This window comes from Aulonocara stuartgranti (genome assembly GCF_965226115.1).
Source record: "Aulonocara stuartgranti genome assembly, chromosome: 18".
In the NCBI taxonomy this organism is placed as follows: domain Eukaryota; kingdom Metazoa; phylum Chordata; class Actinopteri; order Cichliformes; family Cichlidae; genus Aulonocara; species Aulonocara stuartgranti.
In genome coordinates this window covers 10,182,192-10,202,203 of record NC_138954.1, presented here as the reverse complement: position 1 = coordinate 10,202,203, position 20,012 = coordinate 10,182,192, and the positions used below count along the sequence as shown (strand labels likewise).

At 39.3% G+C, this 20,012-nt stretch overlaps 1 long non-coding RNA gene across 1 annotated transcript; it reads left to right on the top strand.

Annotated features, from left to right (window-relative positions):
- The first annotated feature begins 75 nt into the window (after positions 1-75).
- LOC309694651 lies at positions 76-2,056 on the top strand. Its single transcript, XR_014272949.1, has 3 exons — positions 76-102; positions 749-883; positions 1,108-2,056. It is a non-coding gene; the product is annotated as an uncharacterized lncRNA (long non-coding RNA).
- The last annotated feature ends 17,956 nt before the right edge of the window (positions 2,057-20,012 follow it).

The following is a 20,012-nucleotide window of genomic DNA, read 5'->3' as shown; positions in this document are numbered from 1 at the left end:
AATGATGAGCAGGCGTGTTTTAATGCAGGCACACTGCCCCATTTGGGGCGAATGAGCAACAGTGCATACAAGAGCGGGAGAGATGGGAGATGCATTCACAAGGTACTTATCATATCACACTAAAAATAGGGAATTCTTATTTTCATCCAACATCCCACTGAGATAATAGCTGCATGTTTGACCAGGAGAATAAAGACACAGGGAGGATTTAAAGGACTACATGAATCGCTTTGAATGTTTTTTCACATTTGCTATAAATAACATGCATTCTGTCGTGACTTTAAAAGACTCTCCTCGCTAGATCTGAGCAGAACCTTCAAAAATGCTGTGATGGGGATTCAGCTGATCTTGGATGATGTGACTTGTTATACTGCTGAACTGCATTATGCTGTTGGTGGGTGTTTTTGTTTTCAATGCATTTTTTCCCACACCGTTTTTATTCTACAGAATAAAAAAGGTGTGGGAAAAATGCATGTAATAATATGTATAAGCATGTGCTAAATAATTGGATTGTTGAATCAACATTATTATTATTATCCTTAAAGAATATTTTCATCTTCTTTTTAACTATTATATCCCTTTTGCTTTGGGATTATGTGTAGTTCTCTTTAAAAACTGAGGTAACTGGACAAGTGGAGGACAAAAGAAGAAGTAGCAGGCCCAAAAAACAATTTACAGTGGAAGAACAGTATCTGAAAGTCACGTCCATCAAAATATAAATAAATAAAAATCAATAAATCTCTGACAGACCTGACCTGACCTGAGAGATGACTCTGGAACCTTCAGTTGATCCATCTACTGTTCGCTGAAGCCTCATCAGAAATGGTCTCCGTGGAAGGCCGGCTGTCAGGCGGCCATTCATAAGGAAAGGAAACAAGCTGAGGTATGCCAAAGTATACAAGGACTGATAACTCCAAATTTTTTGTTTCAAATCCTGGTCAGAGGATTTCAAAAGAGAGATACTACTGTTGGGGTGCCTGAGTCATTGACCCAGAGTTTTGAGTTTTCATTATTATTGTACTTTGATTTTTGCCTTTATTTATCATTTCTAGTCTTTTGGTTTCTTTGTCAGAGTTGCGCTTCTGGGTTCTGTTCTGTGTTCCATAGTGTTCCCCCGACTACGGGCGCATTTTTCATGGGACTCGTTTAGCTCTCCAGCCACCTGCCTCGCCTGGTCCAGTCCGGTCCACGTCCGGTACCTCAACATCGCCAGCCACCTTCCAGGCTGCTGACTGGACTTCATTGGCGTTGTGGACGGCCTCCTAAACTGGATCGCCGTCGTTGCTTTTCGCGCGGCCGGCGCTGTACAGTGCAGCGAGGAATGCCCAGACCTCTACATTGGAGAGACCAAACAGCCACTTCACAAGTGCATGGCACAACATAGAAGAGCCACCTCCACGGGACAAGACTCAGCAGTCCATCTGCATCTAAAAGATAAAGGTCACTCTTTCGAAGATGCCAACGTTCACATTTTGGACAGAGAGGACAGATGGTTTGAAAGAGGAGTGAAAGAAGCCATCTATGTCCAGTGTGAGCGACCATCTTTGAACAGAGACGGTGGTTTACGACACCAACTGTCTGCCATCTATAATCCAGTTTTGAGTTCCCTTGGCTCATGTGATTAGGTAGAGGATCATCAGGGGTCCTTTGTCCCTCTTTGGGGGGAAACTCCCACTGGCTTTAAATCTGGGACTCTCCACCTTTTGACCTTAGAACTGAAGAAGCTTCTCGGATGAGAGGTGAAACGTCTTCAAGCAACTCAAAGAAGTCCAGACGCTTTTCTTTCTAAGCTCCTTAGACTATGATGACCTGGATGACTGAGAATCTTCACAGACAACAAGAAAGCTACTCTAAGAGAGTTCAGGTTGTTTTGAAGAAGACAAGTGGTCAGACCAAATATGGACTTTCGAATTTGTCGGACAAACGTTGTTTTTGCCTCATACACTAGTTTTGTATGTTTGCATACGTTTAAGTAAATCGCTGCACCTATTTCTGATTTTCCTCACTATATATAGATATAGATAGATAGATCTATCTTTACATGATAGGTGGCTCAAGACTCTCCCCCCCCCCCCCCCCCCCCCCCCCATACTGTAAGGGAGAATTCCAATACTGTAGGTCCCATGTGTACAGAAGAGCCAACTGCAGCTTCTCTCTGCATTAAGTTGCATTTCTTGCAGCTCATAATTTTGGGATTTTTCCAATTGCACCATTTTAATTTTGTGTCACTGCTCTTGGTCCCATATTCCAGGTGGCCAAATGAAAGCCAATAATCTAAATCTGAACTTTGAATAAAACTGCATTGTAATTACACATGTTACCCCCTCAGCTCTGTCTTTCAGATACACAATATTCAGTATCACTCCTGGTTACACTCACTTACCTGCCAATAACAGCAAAACTGAAATTATTTTATTTAGTCCATCAAACTCTACAATGCTTTATTCTAAAACACTTGGTGCTTCATCCACATGTGTCCAAACTGCAGAAATCCTTCTGTTTTCATGGTTTTATTGAAGTCAGCAATGTCTTTGAAAACCATTGCTAAGTTAAAGCCAGTTTAAAGCCAGTTTAAAAGCCCTCGATGGATCAGTTGCACAATATATCACAGATCATTTAACTCCATATTTTGCCTCCAGGTCACAGAGGTCACCCTGCCAAAGACTTCTCTCAGTGGCCCCCCTTCTTGCCGAAAAGCTAAAGGCAAACTGGCTCTGCTGTTATTGCCCCCAGGCTCTGGAACAGTCTGCCATTCAATGTAAAAACCTGACAACTGACATACCCTTCCCCCCCCCACTTGCTGTTAGTCAAGTCTGTGTCTCGTGATTTTCAATGTGAGCATTTTATTAGTTTTTCCCCCCTAAATGTTTAGAAAAAAAAATCCATTTATGTATGCTTTTATTTTTAATTCCTTTTTCAGGTTTATCCAAGTATTTCTCTTATTCGGTTACATTTTTATAATGTTTTTCTTTGTTTGGTTTACAGTTTTATTATGTTGGCATGAGTTTTACGTTTTGACACCAGGTTTTCAGAAACCTCAGTGTGTGTGAGGGTTGTTTTTTTTGGTTTTTTTAAATGTGCTATATGCTGTAAATACAATTGACTTGAAGTTTGGAGGGAACATATTTACTAATTATGGAACCCAGCCATTGTTAAAAGGATTTAGGTCTACTAATTATGTTTATGGTTATATGTAAAATTGCTTTTCATACTGTGGCACAATATTTAAAAAAGTCCCTCAGAAATGGTTACCAGTCATGTGAAGCACACCTTATATCATAACCAATGTGCAGGCTGGACTCAAGTCATTTTAAGTGAGTTTATTTACGGTGAACTATTTACAAGCTCTTGAGGCGAGTCAAATCCAGTTAGTCAAGGTGTGAGCTCTCTCTCTCACTCTCACTGAGTTAGTTCTTATCAGAACAAGTGTTGTGCTTCTTTTTCTCTTATATTTATTCCTTTTTGTTGTCATAGCCTCCCTACACATCCTCGGTGCAGCTCAACCAACTGCCAGGAGTTCAGTCACAGATTTACAGACGCTGGCTGATGTTGCTGACAACTACTAGCCTCAAGCAGAAGTGAAGGGTGGGCGAGAGAGGAACAACACTGTCACAAGTTTTGTGACTCCTATAACTGTTATTATTTTTTTTTTCATATGCAGACTTTGACATGTAAATCGGAAAGCTACTACAAGTAAATGACCGAAACGTTGCCAAAAACCTGATCAGCTGAAACTTAAACAGTTTGACCCCTTTCATTTTTGCATGAATGGGGGTCTAGCTCTTTCTGTAACAAACACTTTGTTAACATGATAATGATAGCTGACAGGCCATTAGGAGGGAAATTAATGAATTATATTACCAGATGGGCCAAAAAATGAAGCCCATTCATGATGGCATGCAGGTAAATTAGAAAAGAGATTTCCAGGACTGAATTTAATTAAATAACGTCAATCATTAGGGCCATTCAAATGAAAATAAAGACCAAATAATACTTAATCCTACCCCTTTACCCAGTAAACTGCTGTCATTACATGACAATCTGTTCACTTTGTGTGTATTTACAGTTGGTGTAGCTAGGCCAGGACATCGTCCACTGGGGGATTGTTTGTTTTCCATATTTGTTGACTGTGGAAACATCAAGAATAGGGTGATGGGTGTCCTTTGCTCTGAGCTAGCCTTTAATTAAATTGCTCCCTCAGGCATGATGGAAGAGGGAATCTAGTTTCAGGGGTGACTGGGCCACGGATGAAGACCTGGTGCTTTGTACAGGTCTGGCTTTGTTGTGTGCCTCTATTGGAGGGGAGACGAGCAGACAAGCACTCACAGTATAACTTCACCAACAATTAAAGCAACGTCCTGGTGATGAATCAGGAGATATTTTTACTCTTTTATCCTCGCAAGGAAATTTGTTTTGTTGTTAGATAAAGAACTTATGTAATCGATCTGTGTCTGTGTGTGTGTTTGTGTGTGCCAACATCCAACTAATGAGTGAAAGTAAAAAGGCAATGAATCTTAAATAAATGACAGAGGCACACAGTGCGTAAAAGTTACCAACACTTTGCAGAGGTTCAAACCTCTCCTAGCATCAACATCAGCTGTGTGCTGGGAGCTTCGTGGCATGCGTTTCCATGGCTGAGAAGCATCTGGATCTATAATGTTTAGGTTGCTCAGTACTGTTTTTCATATCTTCTGCTTTCTGCTCATCCTTTTAGGGCTAGTCAGAGCAAATCATTTGCTTCCATCTCAATTTATCCCTAGCCTCCTGTTTTGTTACACTAATAGTCTGCATGTCCTCCTCTACTATATCCACAAACCTTCTCTGTGGTCTTCCTGTTTGTTTTTTAGTATTTACATATGCATTGTACTCCACAATTTCATCTCAAGACGTAGCTTCTGGATTTGCGAACAGACATATAAACTACAGATACAATTTTGCGATTCCTATGTTGTAGCTATATTGTGATTGCATTGTCAAATGTTATAATATTAGACTATGTACATGCCTCTTATAGACATGCCGATGTCTATAAGAGATGAATTGTGTTGGTATTTGTATCTCAGTAAAATTGGACATATCAATTGTAAGGTTTCCTTTTAAAAAAATTCTTCTTTCTGTCACAATGGCAATAAAGTTTCACAAAGTCGACCCACGTTCAGATAAGAACTGAAACAGAAGAGGGGATAGCACTCTGGAAACTCAGGAAGCTGGACTGTATGAGGGCGATAGGGTAGCCAGGTGTCCCACTTTTATATTAACTTTGTTCAAGTTTCACATGTTGAGACACGTGTTATGACAATTTTCCATATTTTGATTTCTCAAAACATGAGTTTCACATTGAAATGTGGCTCTGAAAGATTTGTTATAACAGAGATGAATTCCTGATCAAACTAAAGCATGATTGGTAGACATAAAAGCAGCTAAAGCAGCTAATGATTTGGAAAGTTGTCACAATTTATTTTAAATGAAACATAAAAGTGTGTCCAAGGACTTTTGCATAAGACCACTAAAACAAACTTTACTGTTCCTTTTCTACTTATTGCATTAACTTAGTGAGGACATGAGGGAAATTGCTTTCAAATAAAGCACATTTATCCTTCATATGATGAATACCTGATGTTTAAGATTAGCTCTCAGCATTAGTATTGTGTTCCACACAAACATACAGACAGGGAGACTAACCAAGCACACGTGAACCCAGGTAACATATTTAACAAGTGCGTGTGTGTGTGTGTGTGTGTGTGTGGGGGGGGGGGGGGGGGGGGGGGGGGACAAAGGAGGTTAGTGAAAGCCACCCAAGAAAATAACCTTCAAAATATAACAGAAATAAATTGAAAGCGAGACAAAGAATGAAGTTCCAGAGAAAACAGGACACGGGAGGAGCTGAAGAATGAAATAATGATGAGGAAAATAATATTTGTTAAAGCTATGGATTTTGTATTATTCTATATCTCTTACCAAATGAGTTTTGCATTTATGTATTGTCTATTTTAAGCATACAAATTTGGGCTATTAATGCTTGACAACAATTCCTTTTATGTAAAGGTAAAAGTCTTAATATGAAACAAACTGTGTTGGGAAAGTACACAGGCCCTAACTTGTGATGTAAAGGCTGGGAAACCTTTCTTATCATCACCCACAATGATTGTTCCTTTTCTGTTCTATGGATTTTTTTTTTCTGTTTTGCTGCTTGGGCAGCTTTTATTTTATTTTTTTATTAAAAAAAAAAAAAGCCTCTTGCAACTACTTTTATTGCATATTTCAGCTCTAGTGCACAATGAATTTTAACCCAATTCAGCTAAAGAACAGCAGTTTTCCCCTCTCTGTTACACCAAATCTCGGTGTAATGCAACCCTTCTGAAAACGTTGCTGCCCTCACTGCCATTAATGTATCCATCCACCTTCCAGCTAATGGAAATTTACATTTGGTGCACCTAAGTGCCTTTTTCAAAGTGCCACTCTAATGTGCCATTTTCAGCCCCCTCCATTTGAATCTTTATTGAAAGTTGTGCTGAAATTCCAAGAAAATTCATGGTTAGGAGGAAGATTACAGTTTGTGTCCAAGATAATTTCGACACTCAGCGACTCTCTCGCCATCCTAATTTCCCTGTGGACATAGCAACCTACCATCCAAGTGACTGGAGGCCAGAATCCCATAAATGAAGGCGTCTTTTCTCCATTCTAGTTCCACTCCCTGGTAATAACTGGCTGAGATACAGGCCAGGAGTCTATCTCCCTCTTTGGCTGGTTTGGCTGAATGAGTAATGGCTAATTAACTGTCTGAATATGATTGTTTATCTGACTTTATGATCTGACTGTGTGCCAGTTTGTCTGCCTCTCTGCCTGAGTGTCGTCTATGAGTCTGTCTGCAGTCAGGCCAGTCCACTCCTGACAATAGTGCAAATGTACCAGATGCTCTGCTGTAAGGTCTGTGCCTCAGTGCTGGCATTGTGCCACCGCTCCTGCTTCACTAGGCTAATGTAAATGCACTGTCTCATCATCTGGGCCCATAGGGAGGCACACTTGTCTGCCCCGACATGCTCGCTCTCGTGGGGGGAAGCAAGTGGGCCAGATGCTAGCGAATGACAAGGGAGCCATTGGAGGTCAGGAGTGAAGGACTGCAAAACATCGAGGCTGAAATCATTTATAATGCTGTCAGTGAGTGCAAAAGCCATGGCAGTGCCCCCTTTTAAATGGCTGTTACTCTTTAACAAATATAACAGTGCTAAATATGTCACTTGAGCCTTTGCACTTTGGTAACTAACGGGCAAAAAGAGCTTTTTAGTGTAGTTTGTTTTTCATGACACACGCCCTGTCATATCAGACTGAGTGGAGCTTTCCTCATGGCAAATTTCATCCTCTGGACTTATTCAACTACGGGTAATATAATAATGGCACTGTAAATACTTAGGTTAGGACTGTTATATATCCAGGCTTTCCTCTGTAAAGTCCTCAAGGGTGCACTTGCTCAAATTATAATTCTTTTTTCTCACTTACACTTCTAGAAATCACTAATTAGTGGAAATCAAGGTAACTATGCAGAAAAAGCTAAAGGCACACGTTGGCAGCAATTTGTCTAGATTTTGAGGTGAAGTAGCAGGAGATGGCATATGTGCAGTTTGAGCTTAGATTCTACGGTTCAGTGTTTCCTTTACATCATTATGACAAGTTTCATTTTGTAGCCGGTTCTCTCTGTGCCTGGTGGGTTTTCTCTCGGTACTGCAGATGTCTCCCAGAGTTCAAGCTCAAATATACACCAAAATAACAGGTAACATTCAATTCTGCATCCTTTTAAAAATGTTTTTTTGTACTGTTCCATTAACGTACACAGAAATTGTGACCAGAGGTTCAGGAATGGTCTCTGTGAGGTACAAACCATGGGGGTATAAATAAGAGTGTTTTAGAGAAGTGCGCCCCAGTGACAAGCTATTGTACCTGTAGTGGAGTCTGGTTTGAATCAGAGAGATTTGGAGACTTCTGCTTCCACTGTGATGCAAATCTAACTGTAATTTCATACATATATATATTTACTTTTCCAACACAAAAAACTATAATGCAACATGACACAAAGCTTGCAGCTTGCGACAAAGCCAAACAACCTAACAGTGGTTAATTTTAATAAAATATGTTACAGGAGCAACATAGTTTACCTTCAAATAAATAATGAGATAGAACTAAATTTTAAAGACAAATGCCAATCGTCATTTAACCTTAAAATCTACACCCTAAAAAAACAAAAAAACAACAGCAGTTTTGTGATCAAGTTACCAAAACCAACAGTTTTAAAAGGACCAAGTCCTTTAAATGCTAAAAACTTATAAAGTGGAAGTAATATTACGAAACAATGCACAATGCAAACTGCTGTTTTCCATTTTCAGACTGCAAGTGTTTACGACCATGATTACAACCATGAAACTTGCAATAATGGGTTCAGTGGCAACTCTGGAGCAGCAGAAACAAGTTTGACCTTTGAAGTGGATGTGGTGAACTCGCTAGCAGCAGCTGCTCATTTACTTGTTGAGTTTTTGGCCACCTGGTGAAGATCTAATATCCCTGCTCATTTAGCTCTGGTTTTGGGTTCTGCCAACACCTGTGGAAAATATCTGTCTCTTCCACGGCTAAATTTTCTGTGTTCATCGTTGAGTTGCTATCTGTGTCTCTCTGCTGTTTGTTGCTTTGCCGGTACACCGAGTGAAGTTTTATTTTTGCAGAATTAAGCTGCCTGTTGTGGAAAAACCACAATGAGAACACGTATTAAAAAAAAACACAATTTAAAAAGCTATGACACATTTGAAACCTTCCCTAAATCTAACCAACTTTTTCTTTTTTAATGCCAAACCCAATTTAACTGCAGGGCTGACACATTATAAACCTAATTTATTTTCCCAAATATAATTTGTAACCACTTCAGAAATCTCTGTGTATTAAATTATTGAATAATTTTTGGTCTACCAGATTAAAGAAAGATGTCAGAGTGCTCTGTAACTACTATGTAAGTGCAGGGAATTTAACATTTAATTTCACCTATTTAGAAAACCAAGCTGCTGATGGCGTTATGGTGTGGGAGATATTTTCTTGGCACGTGTTCAGCCCCTTAGTACCAAATGAGCTTTGTTTAAACACCACAGCCTTGCTGAGTATTGTCGCTAGCCATGTCCTTTGTGACCACAGTGTACCCATGATCTGATTGCTGCTTCCAGCAGGATAACACACCATGTCACAAAGCTCAAATCATCTCAAAAGAATTTCTTGAACATGACAATGGATTCATTGTATTCAAATGGTCTCCACAGTCACCAGATCTGAAGCAACTGTGTATATATATATAAGTCATGTAGTCCCTGTAGAGCTGCAGTCAAAGAATGACCTATTTACCTCTCCTATACATGTAGCTCTCCATCGCACTCCATATCTGCAACAGCAGAGGTAGCAAGTGAGAAAATCTATTCCCTAATTTAGATGAATCACCACTTAAAACACGACTTTAAACTTCTTACTTGCCCTAACAAAGAAAAGCAGCTCACTGACAATCATTCTGAAAGCACAGATGAGACTTTTTAAACAAGATATCATGTTTTTTGCAGGATCATAGTGCAGATGTACCAGCTTGTCATGAATGTTTGCATGGCTGCACTGAGCACTGGGGCAGATAGACAACCTAGCTGTTGAAGAGCTATGAATCCTTTCCTCGTCCTGCTGTCTTTTTTTCTTTTGTGGAAATATTCTTGTGCGATACGCGGTTGGTTTGGACATATCTTATTTTCAGGAGGCTTTTGAAAGCTCCTCTGTCTCTGTTGTGCGAGAATTCCCAGCGAGATCAGTGCTGCCTCTGAGGTTTGGACAGACAAGCAAACCGCTCAACATACACGGTGGGTTTCTGAAGCAGGCATGATAAGTGTGCTCACATCGTGTTTGGTTAGAAGGAGAACAACGAGTGTGTGTGTGGCTGTTCTGCTTTACTTTGCTTCAGGGTAAAAAAAAAAGAAAAGAAAAAAAAAGCTGCTGCTGGTAGTATATATCCAACAGAGTAGGGATTCATCAAACTGTCAATGTATTCCAAAATTTTACTAAGTTGGGTTAGCACAGTTGGTGAAATCTTTCATGTCTTCAGCTGCTTGCCACGGCTGCAAATACGCTGTGAACATCTCCTCTCACTGCTTGTAAAATCGTCGCTCAGATGATGGGAGGCAGCTCTTCTCTGCAATTTCACATCCATGACCGACTGCAGTCAAATGGCTGGCAAAGCTGGTTTGTGAAATTCGAACATTTCCATTGAATATATAGTGTGAGTCATTTTTTTAAAAACATCTTTGAGATTCAGGGTGCACAAGTCATGCAATGGCAGGTGAGATTTGTTCGCTTATCATTGCCTACGGGCTTCAAAATGATGAGGACAGGTCAGTGAGCAAGCGTACTACCTACGGATCTGTGTACATGTACATGTATTTATCCATGTGAAGCATTTCAGATTCTTAAATATTCCACCTTTTTGGTGATCTTTTCTCCTCCCTGTTGTTATGTGCTCCTCATAGCCTTCTTATAATATACAGAACAGCACTGCACACTTAACTACCACCTAAAACTGTTTGCACAGCATCTTTTTGTCCTTCTGTTTAGTATGTAAATTTATGTTGTTTACCTCAGGCTCTTTACTTTTTGTGTGTTTGTCATATTATTGCACTAGTGGTCTTGCTAAAACAATTAAAACTAAGTGTGCAGGAAACTTATTTCAAGCTCAGCTGATGCAATTGTCCATCCATCCATTTTCTGCCATTTATTCAGATCCGGGTCATTGGTCGTTACCCAGTACTCCCTCACCATCCATGTCCTCCAGCTTTTTCAGGGGGACACTGAGGTGTTCCCAAATCCACTGAGACATAATCTCTGCAGCGCATCCCAGGTTCACAGAGCGGTCACTTCTGTGTAGGACACTCCCAAAATACCTCATCTAGGAGGAGTCTGAGTCAGATGTCTCAACCACCTCATTCAGCAACTTTTGATGATACAGTATAATCTACGGTTTACATGCCAGTAAATTTAAGATGTTTTCAGACATTAAATCTGGAAATTGTCCAGGACCTCCATCCTGTGCCATGTGATAGTCGACAGAATCAAGAACTGGCAGGATAAAGTTTAAGACTGCAGTGAATGCACGGAAGATGCTCAAAATAACTGCTTGATAAGTCCTCCATTTATATCAAATGATATCAATCAAACGAATATAGCTTTTAGGCAGACTGCTCCGTCAGCTGGAGATATCACTAAGTAGTTATGAACTCATTTAATCAGGGTGGTACTGCATTGCTAAAAAGATGTATAGAAGGAGAGTTTCACTTTGGAACAGCAACAAAAGTCAACATAAGGATGCTGGAAAGATGGTGGAAGAAATCAGATGATTTACAGCCAAAGGGGTTGGCTTCATTCCCACGTGGGGCTGTTATTTATTTATTTATTTATTTATTTATTTATTTATTTATTTATTTATTCCACATTTCTTTTATTGTTGGACTCAGATCATTTTTCTTGCTGTTCAGCTTTGGTCTCACTTGCTGCTTGGTTAGTTTTTGGCAGTAAAATTATTTGGTTACAAAAGAAGAACAACCCTCTTTTTCATAATGAAACCAAATGTTAAAAAGCTAATTTTTTTTTAATTTACATAGCTTTTACTTTTCATACTTTTATACCAGTAAAGAAAAATTTAAGATAACACACATCTGGTCTTGTAGTAGATACACTGGGGCACATACTTGTGATAACAGGAATTACACGGGGAGGAAGCTGTTACCTATACAACAATAGGTATAATATAATAACAATAGATATAGCAATTACAGCTACCTATGCACTTGCTGTTGAGGGAAAGGGAAGCAGCAGTTTTCAACTTAAAAGCAAGATGATGTCCATAGTTGATGGAAACACAAATAAAAGAGGAGGACCCATGAAGAGTTTCTATAAGCTATGCTGAATGCTTAAATAGGCAGCTGAAAAAAAGGATCACTGTTAGATAGAAGTGGAAGCAGGAATTTAATCAATCAAAACGAATATAGATAGTGAAGTGAGAAAAAACATTATTTCTTTCTGAAATATAATGGAATCAAATGTACCTTGAAATTGTAGTACATGTTGTACTTCAGTAAACGGTTACCACCTACTGGGTTTAGTGGAGCTACTCGGTAGCCAACAGCAGAACACTGTGGGTGTGCTGGGAGACTGTATGAATGTGAAGCAGGGTGTTCGGGGGAGAAGCGTTTATTTCCAGGAAGCGTTCTCAGTCAATAAGAGCTCCCCTTGATCCTCATGCACCTTGAAAGCAGCTGACGCCTCCCAGCAGTAGATTTGACAGAGCAGTCAATCAAGTCTGTCGGCTGTCACACACACCAGGGCGTCATCTGCATAAAACTGAGAAATGGAAACATGGAAAATGAATAAAGAAAACCTGTGGCTCGTGTATTTGCTGAAATATAAATAGGCATCTGAGGTTGGTGTGATTGATTGAGATGAGCAAAGGGAGGATTTCCAGGGAGAAGACCTTTTAGAACAATTCCATTACCTTCAGGCCCACAGGAAATGTGGGTTGCTATAAACTTTGATTACATCAAGGCAGGTGAAAGGATAGGTGGAGAGGGTTGTAAACAGGAACATTAACTGAAATGTTATGGCTTGTGATCATATATTGCTCAGTCTTTACTCGAGTCAATGCAAACCACTTATTTCTGCTTTTTTATAGTGCTTGAATAATTGCGCAAGATTATTGAAATAGCACCAGCACAGACAAAATAATATACTGTCGACATGCATGACAATACAGAGATTTATTTTGTCAGCGCTACGGCTGCAATTAGTCACAGTTGAATGTTTTCTGTTGCCTCAGATAATCTGAAAATCGTTGACATTTAGTGCCAGCCCATACACTTTATCCTCCCGATTCCTGACAGGCTCGATATGCGCGGAGAAAACGAAGACAGGGGGATGAGGGACTACTGGAGGAGGTGGGTGTAATCAATATAGACATGAGGTAATTAGTGTAGCACTCATATTTCTTTAGGGAGGTGGGCGTAAAAATGTGGCGATCAAAGTGATGTGTGCTCCGTGCAAGTCACTAATGAGGCACCAGTGCGGCTACAGGAATATAATGTTAAAGAGCCTTTAAGAAACCTGTATGGAATTAAATAAAACACGAGCTCCTGCTCAGTCTTTCACTCGCTTCGCAGTCTTTTTAAAAGCGTTACCAGGCAGTGAAGGAACATATGACTGGACTCTTACTCCCACTGGGACTCTCATTTCTTTCTGCTAAAAACTGGACACAGCTTCTAGACTTGTTGGCTGCGTCGAAACCAGTGAAATACACCAATTAACAGGATCTGGCGACAAAAACACGAGTGCTTCGCCAAGTGGACAGGAGAGAGTCCAAAAATCATGACTCCCATTCCGTTCAGTCCACATGAAAAATACAAATGAGCAGAGACGGGGTTGCAGATATTTGAAGGTGCAAACAAGGAGCTTTACACAGCTGGAGATCAGCACTCGTGGGAAGGTGATATGTTGTGATGTGTTTTGGCTTGATGTTTTCCCCACACACACACCTGACTAATTGGCTGCATCTGTCAACAAACAACAAAACGGTCATTAGCGCAGGAGTAAAACACGAGGAAGACATAAGAGGAGTTTTCATTTGAGACAAGCAGACGGCTGGACTGAAACAAGTGTCAGAAACATGGTAATTTGGTTCAGTTACTTATTAAAAATGACTTTCGCATTCAGGGCACAAAATTTATGTGATGCAAGTAGAGATTTGTACAGATATCTTTGCCTGCAGGCTAGAAAAAGATCGGCATGATAACATTTTGCAGAAAACAACTTAGTGAGCCAGCAAACCACAACTGGTTATTTTCCACGGCATATATTCCACAGTAGCATGGATCTCCTTGCTCTGTGACTATATGTGATTGAAAACTGATTTTCAAATCCTTTGTTAAAAACAGAAAATGCTGAATAGGATGAATTTAATATGGGAAGTTTACCTGATAATTACCATGAAAAAAATGTTTTTTTCAGGCTTTATTCCCTTTTGTGTTTTCCAAAGATCAGCGACAAATACCACTCGTGTACAGTGCTACCTTAGGTCTTCTTCTTCTTTCGGCTGATCAACAGCAGATCATCTGCCTACGTCTCACTCTTGCATCCTCTTCTGTCCTGTCATTACAGTAATGAATCTTCTTTCTGCTTGACTTCTATCTGACAGCTCTATTTTTTACATCCTTTACCTAACATGCCTACTATCTACACCTCCAAACCATCTCAAACTGAGCTGTCCGTCTGATGTGCTGATTTCTAATCCTATCCATCCTTGTCACGCCCACAGAAAATCTTAGCATCTTCAGCACTGCCAGCTCGGCCTCCTGTCATGCCTATCAGCACCATATCTACTAACAAATATTTACCTGCAGGTTTTAATCAATGTTCAAATTCATAGCAACAAATGTGCTGTAAATATTTCTCAGTAAGAACAATGCTCTAATTAAGAAGTCATTCATTGTTGGTATTCTGTTTGTCAGTAAATTTTAGCAAAAGTGGCAAAGTCTGGAGCTGAAAAATAAACCAACGCCTAAGTGATTCCACACAACTATGAGAAGTAAAAAAAAAAAAAATGTATGCATTAATATAGCTTGGCAGATGTTTATGGCTTTTTTATCTAATATACAATTCCAAAGCTTTTTTGAAAGTTGGAGAACAAAAAGAATGATCATATTGGGTTACACTCTTTGTCTTCAGAACTGCTTTAATCCTTTGAGTGTTGGAGGTGCTGGAGACATTCATCACAGAATTTGCTCCACATTTACATGACAGCATCACACAGTCAAAGCAGATTTACTGGCTACACATCCTTGATTTGAATACACATTCCAAAGGTGCTCTATTTGATTGAGATGTAGTATGTACTGGGCTTGTGCACAGTCGGTGTATTTATTCAAACATAAAATATGTCAGTCTCATTTTTTATTAGGCTGGAACATTTTTTTAGAGGCACGTAGAGAGAGACAGAGCTACTTTAGACTTTGTTTCTTTTATCTGTTTTTCTTTTTTTTCCACTTCATCCCTTATAATTACCACTGTGCGTGTCCCTGAGCCACGGTAATGGTACATGCTGCAGCACCATCTGGCCCTGGAGAGCACATCCTCCTGCAAATATGTTCCAGAGGTCAAACGCTCTGCAAGAACAAATTTGCAAACACCAAATTGAAAAGATTCCAGTTGTGTCATTGACCTTGTGCAGTTTGAACTGTGCACATAACAGAAAACGCTAATGTGCACCAGCTGCCAGGACAACAAAAAAATGAAGGCAGGAAAAAAATCAGGTAAGCATGGGGTCAGACTGGAATTTAATTGAGTTCTTGCACAGTGAAGGTAAGTGAAGTGATAATGGCAGATTGTTTCTCTCTCCTCAGGGTAAGGTAGACTGAAAAAGTTATTTTCTACATTTACCCAACGGCTCATTAGTTTCTCTGTTGTTGTAAGCTTGTGCAAATTACATCATGTCCATTACTTCCATTGCTCAGAAAGCAAGCTCCCTGTATGGCTCCACCCAGCACTTCAGAGAAATGAATGGGCTGTGGAGCTTGCAGCTATTTAGTTATTAGTTAATACATCAGCCGTGTCATTGTACTGTCTACGGATTTCATAAAGAAGACTGAAGAGCATGCCGAGCTGATGTGGTCAGCTCTGAATATGGATTCCAGGCACCTTAGTTTATTATTTGATGCGATGTAACTCATATTTGTTTGTGACAAAGCACAATGGGGAGGTAAATTAATGTGTGTGTGTGTTTAGAAGGGACAGTGCTTAATGCTAAGTAATCTTAGAACAGAAAACCAATTCTCCTAGTTGCACTGGTCCAGAGCTCTTCTCGGCAGGTAGGTTGTTCCAAGTGTCACAGAGAACTTCCCACAGGTCACTAGTGTTTATTGGTGACATGACTGCTGACAGAAGTAATAGGATAAATCTTAAGCATATAGGGCAATACTCTCTGTCCACATTGAGCCAAATGCTGCAAAACTGATGGTGCTTGACAGTCCAAACGGATAATGAGCCAAAAACAACTCCGTAGTTTCTCAATGCAAAGAAATGGGACATCCTTCAATGACCAAGTCAGTCATGTGATCACAATCCAGAAGAGCATGCTTTCCAGATAGTTAATACAAAATTAAATACAGAAAGACAAACAATCAAGCAGCAACTGCAGAGGACTGCAGCAAAGGCCTGACAGAGCATCTCAAAGGAGGAACAGCATTTGGCGATATCTGCAGGTTTTGGACTTAACTGCAAAGGTTTTCAATCCAAGAACTAAAAACAACTGTTAATTGCCCGAGTTTCTCTAATTACTTCTGAGCATCTGAAAACTATTTATAGGGACTATGTATAAAAATGTCTGTATTTCCTAAAAAGTTTAAACGATATTTTTGTTAAACTCCTTTAATTTTCTCCCGTGTTTCAAAATGTTGAGCCAGAAAGTCAACCATCATTCCCAGGACGAGAACACGGTTAAAATAACCCAAACTAGGCAAATAGGAGGTGTGATGGGTGGTGAATTATAAATGTGTTGGTTCAGCCAAAAAGTGCACAATTCCCACTGTCCTCCCACAGGTGCCTCAGGACATTACAATAGAACTAGAACCTTATGGTAATGATAGAGACTATAGATGTGCTCCTGGCATGGTCACAGATGGATCCTCATTAAAGTCTCCTGTTTGTTCTCTGAGTTGCAGTTGGTCTCTGTGCACATTTGTACATCCAATAAGTCAGAACAGGACTTCTAAGCCATGAGGGAAAAGTTGTAAAAGTAGTGCTGGAAGCACAGCACTGAATGATTTTTAAATCTCATTTGGAATATGCACTAATGTGACCGACTGACTTCTACAGGGCTCGGGACAGCGTTGCTGATACAGACGCTGGTCAGCTCAAGCAGACAACAACTCAAACTGTCAGTTAATTAAACTAAAGCCAGAGGGAGCATAACAACAACATCCAAACATACTTTTCTGTGCTGTGGCTTGGCGTCCTCCTGGACACTACATGACTCTTTGATTAAACTTGTGTAAATGTGCTATTCAAACACACCAGCACGTACGTGAGCTGAAAACATTGAGCATCACGGCTCAATCGATTCATATTTAAAAAGAAAATACACTTCTTTTTTTTTTAAAGAACTAAGACTTTCACTCCTATTGGTAGCAGGGCTTGAGAGGCCACGCTACCCCTGATGCCTTCATGTCATGTTTACAGTGTACTGAACAGTTTTGAAGGACAGGTAATTTCCTGAATGTGTGTGTTCAGTGGTAATGTTTTTCTCAGTCGGTGGATTGTAGCAATGGATGTCAGGTTTTTTCCATTTCCCCCATGTTGTTAATAATTTAACAACATAATTTACAATAAATTCCTGCTTTTCATCTTGGTTGGATTTTTTTTCTATATTTAACCAGAAAACTATATTTAACTAAATCTCTTTTCTGATGTTCCCAAAATGATGTGAGTTGCATTATTATAAGCGTCATTTCTAATTTAATTGCCACAAGCTCAAATGAAGAAGACTGTCAATGAATAAATTGCAACTTAGAAAACACGCTCATTAAAACATTAGTTAATGTACCAAATAAATAAAATCAAGTAAAAAGACAGCAAAAAGGAGACATGTCAGCATCACATAATTGCTTCAGATTGGTCTGCTGCACATCCATGATGTGAATCTCCTGTTCCACCACATTTCAAAGGTGCTCTATTTGATTGTGATCTGCAGGCTCTGGAGGCCATTTGAGTACTGGGAATGCATTCATGTTCAAAAGAACCCTATTTGTTATTACAATGATCAGTTACAACATTAAAACAGCTGAAATTAATAATATAGATCATCTTGTCAACAATGTAATGTTCTGCTTAAAAACCCTGCATCGTGATCTTGATGTGGATGTTGATTTATAGTACTGCCCAGATGTCGTTGGTAGTGATTGTTTTGCCATCTGTAAGCATGCGCTTGTCTATCTCTATTGCTAAAACTGACCTCATCATGGTGGATTTAGGTTTTATAAATCTTAAACTATAAGAATGAGAAAAACTGGATGTTTGCACTGGCAGAATACAAACTAGTGCATTATTGAGCAAACTCGATGTAATTACAGCCTATTACAGTGAGTTTCAGGGTAGCCTATCCACATGTTAATCAATATGCTATATTTACACTGGATATTGTTACCAAACAAAGCTATACATTAGCTTAGTGTCCATAGAGCAAGTACCAGACATTAGATCTGGAGACTGTGAAGGCCATGATCTAAGCTTTTTCTGACACAACGATCCCCCACATCATTAAACAACAACCACAGGCCTGAACTGTTGATTAAAATAGGATGAATTGATGCTTTCATGTTGTTTACACCAAAATCGGGCTCTACCATCCAAATGTTGCAGCAGAAATTGGGACTCATCAGACCAGACCCATCAAACATTTTTTCTAATCTTCCATTGTCCGATTTTGGTGAGCCGATTACAATGTAGCTTCATTTCCTGATCTTTGCAGAGAGGAGTCACACCCAATGTGGTCTTCTGCTGCTGTAGCTCTTCGGCATGATGTTTGTTGAGAGATTCTCTTTTGCTTTTCTTGGTTGTAATGAGTTGTTATTTCAGTTACTGGTGACTTCCTGTCAGTAAACCCAGTAATGCATTGAGTTGCTGCCATGTAATTGGCTGCCTAGATATTTGCCTTAATGAGGAGTTGAGCAGGTGGTGCTGAATTTGGCAATGTAGTATTTAGGTTACAGAGAGGAGAAAGAAAAACTCCTCTGTTTTCAGTCAGGATATTTCATTTTGTGTGCTTCAAGTTCAGCTGTTCTTGTTTCTAAAGTAACAAAACTGCATTAACATACTGCTGCAGTGGCCTTTTAATTTTCTGTCTTGATTCTTTATTCATTACTGTGGCATAAAAAGCACAAGTGTAGGCATTATTATTTCAAACTTATGATCATTTATGCAGAGGTTACATAAAAACCAAAAACTCCCAGGAAGTGTCTGGACTCAGCACATCTCTGCTCCTCTACTGACGTTTTAAAATTCTCATGAGACACCAGATTTAAGATGACAGCTCAGCCGGCGCTCCATTCATATAACATGAACACATTTCACCAGTCGTCTTATATTCTTATCCTCCTTACTCGGCTTTGTTATGAAAAGAAATTAATCATATAAAAGGAGTTTTACGGTTTTCTTTAATCCCCACAGTGAATAAAAGACAGAGGACACACTTCACATCGGTAAAAATAAGAACATTCACAATATATCTAATTTTAGCTAATATGCAGACAGCAAATGACAGAAGTAACACATATAATCACAATTATTATTATTTTTAACGAAATGTACAATTCAATAACCTGCAAAAATCCATGCAGCATTTGGATGTTATTTCACCACTGATTAAAAAAAAGGTGTGTTAGCTGTGTTAGCAAAACCACTTTTTTTTCATCATAGTGTCATTTTACATTCTATGCAACTTAAACACGCAAAGTTACACACTTCACAAGGACACTTAACCTGGACACGAAAAACAAACATGTGTCAGGACACAAAAAAACTGTAAGACATGCACAGAGGAAAGGAGATGACATAATTATGAATGTCATAATAAACTTTTCAATGCAAAAAAGCACTTCAAGAGTTTGAAATGGCAATACGATAATTAGCAGGGAATAAATAATGTGCTACATAAAGAAACAATCAAAAGTTTTGTCAAATTGTAACTAAATTCCAAACTGTAATTACTTTGACTATCACAGCGGGACACCCAGAAAAAAATAATGACTGTATTTTAAAACTGTGACGAATAATGAAATTCACGTCTTTGTTCTGCAAATGTCGAGACTCAAATGTTTTAATCAGGACTTCGGTTTGCTTTTAACTTCAACATTTGCCCCTAATTTTTATTTACACTGATCAGCCACAACATTAAAAACACTGACAGGTGAAAT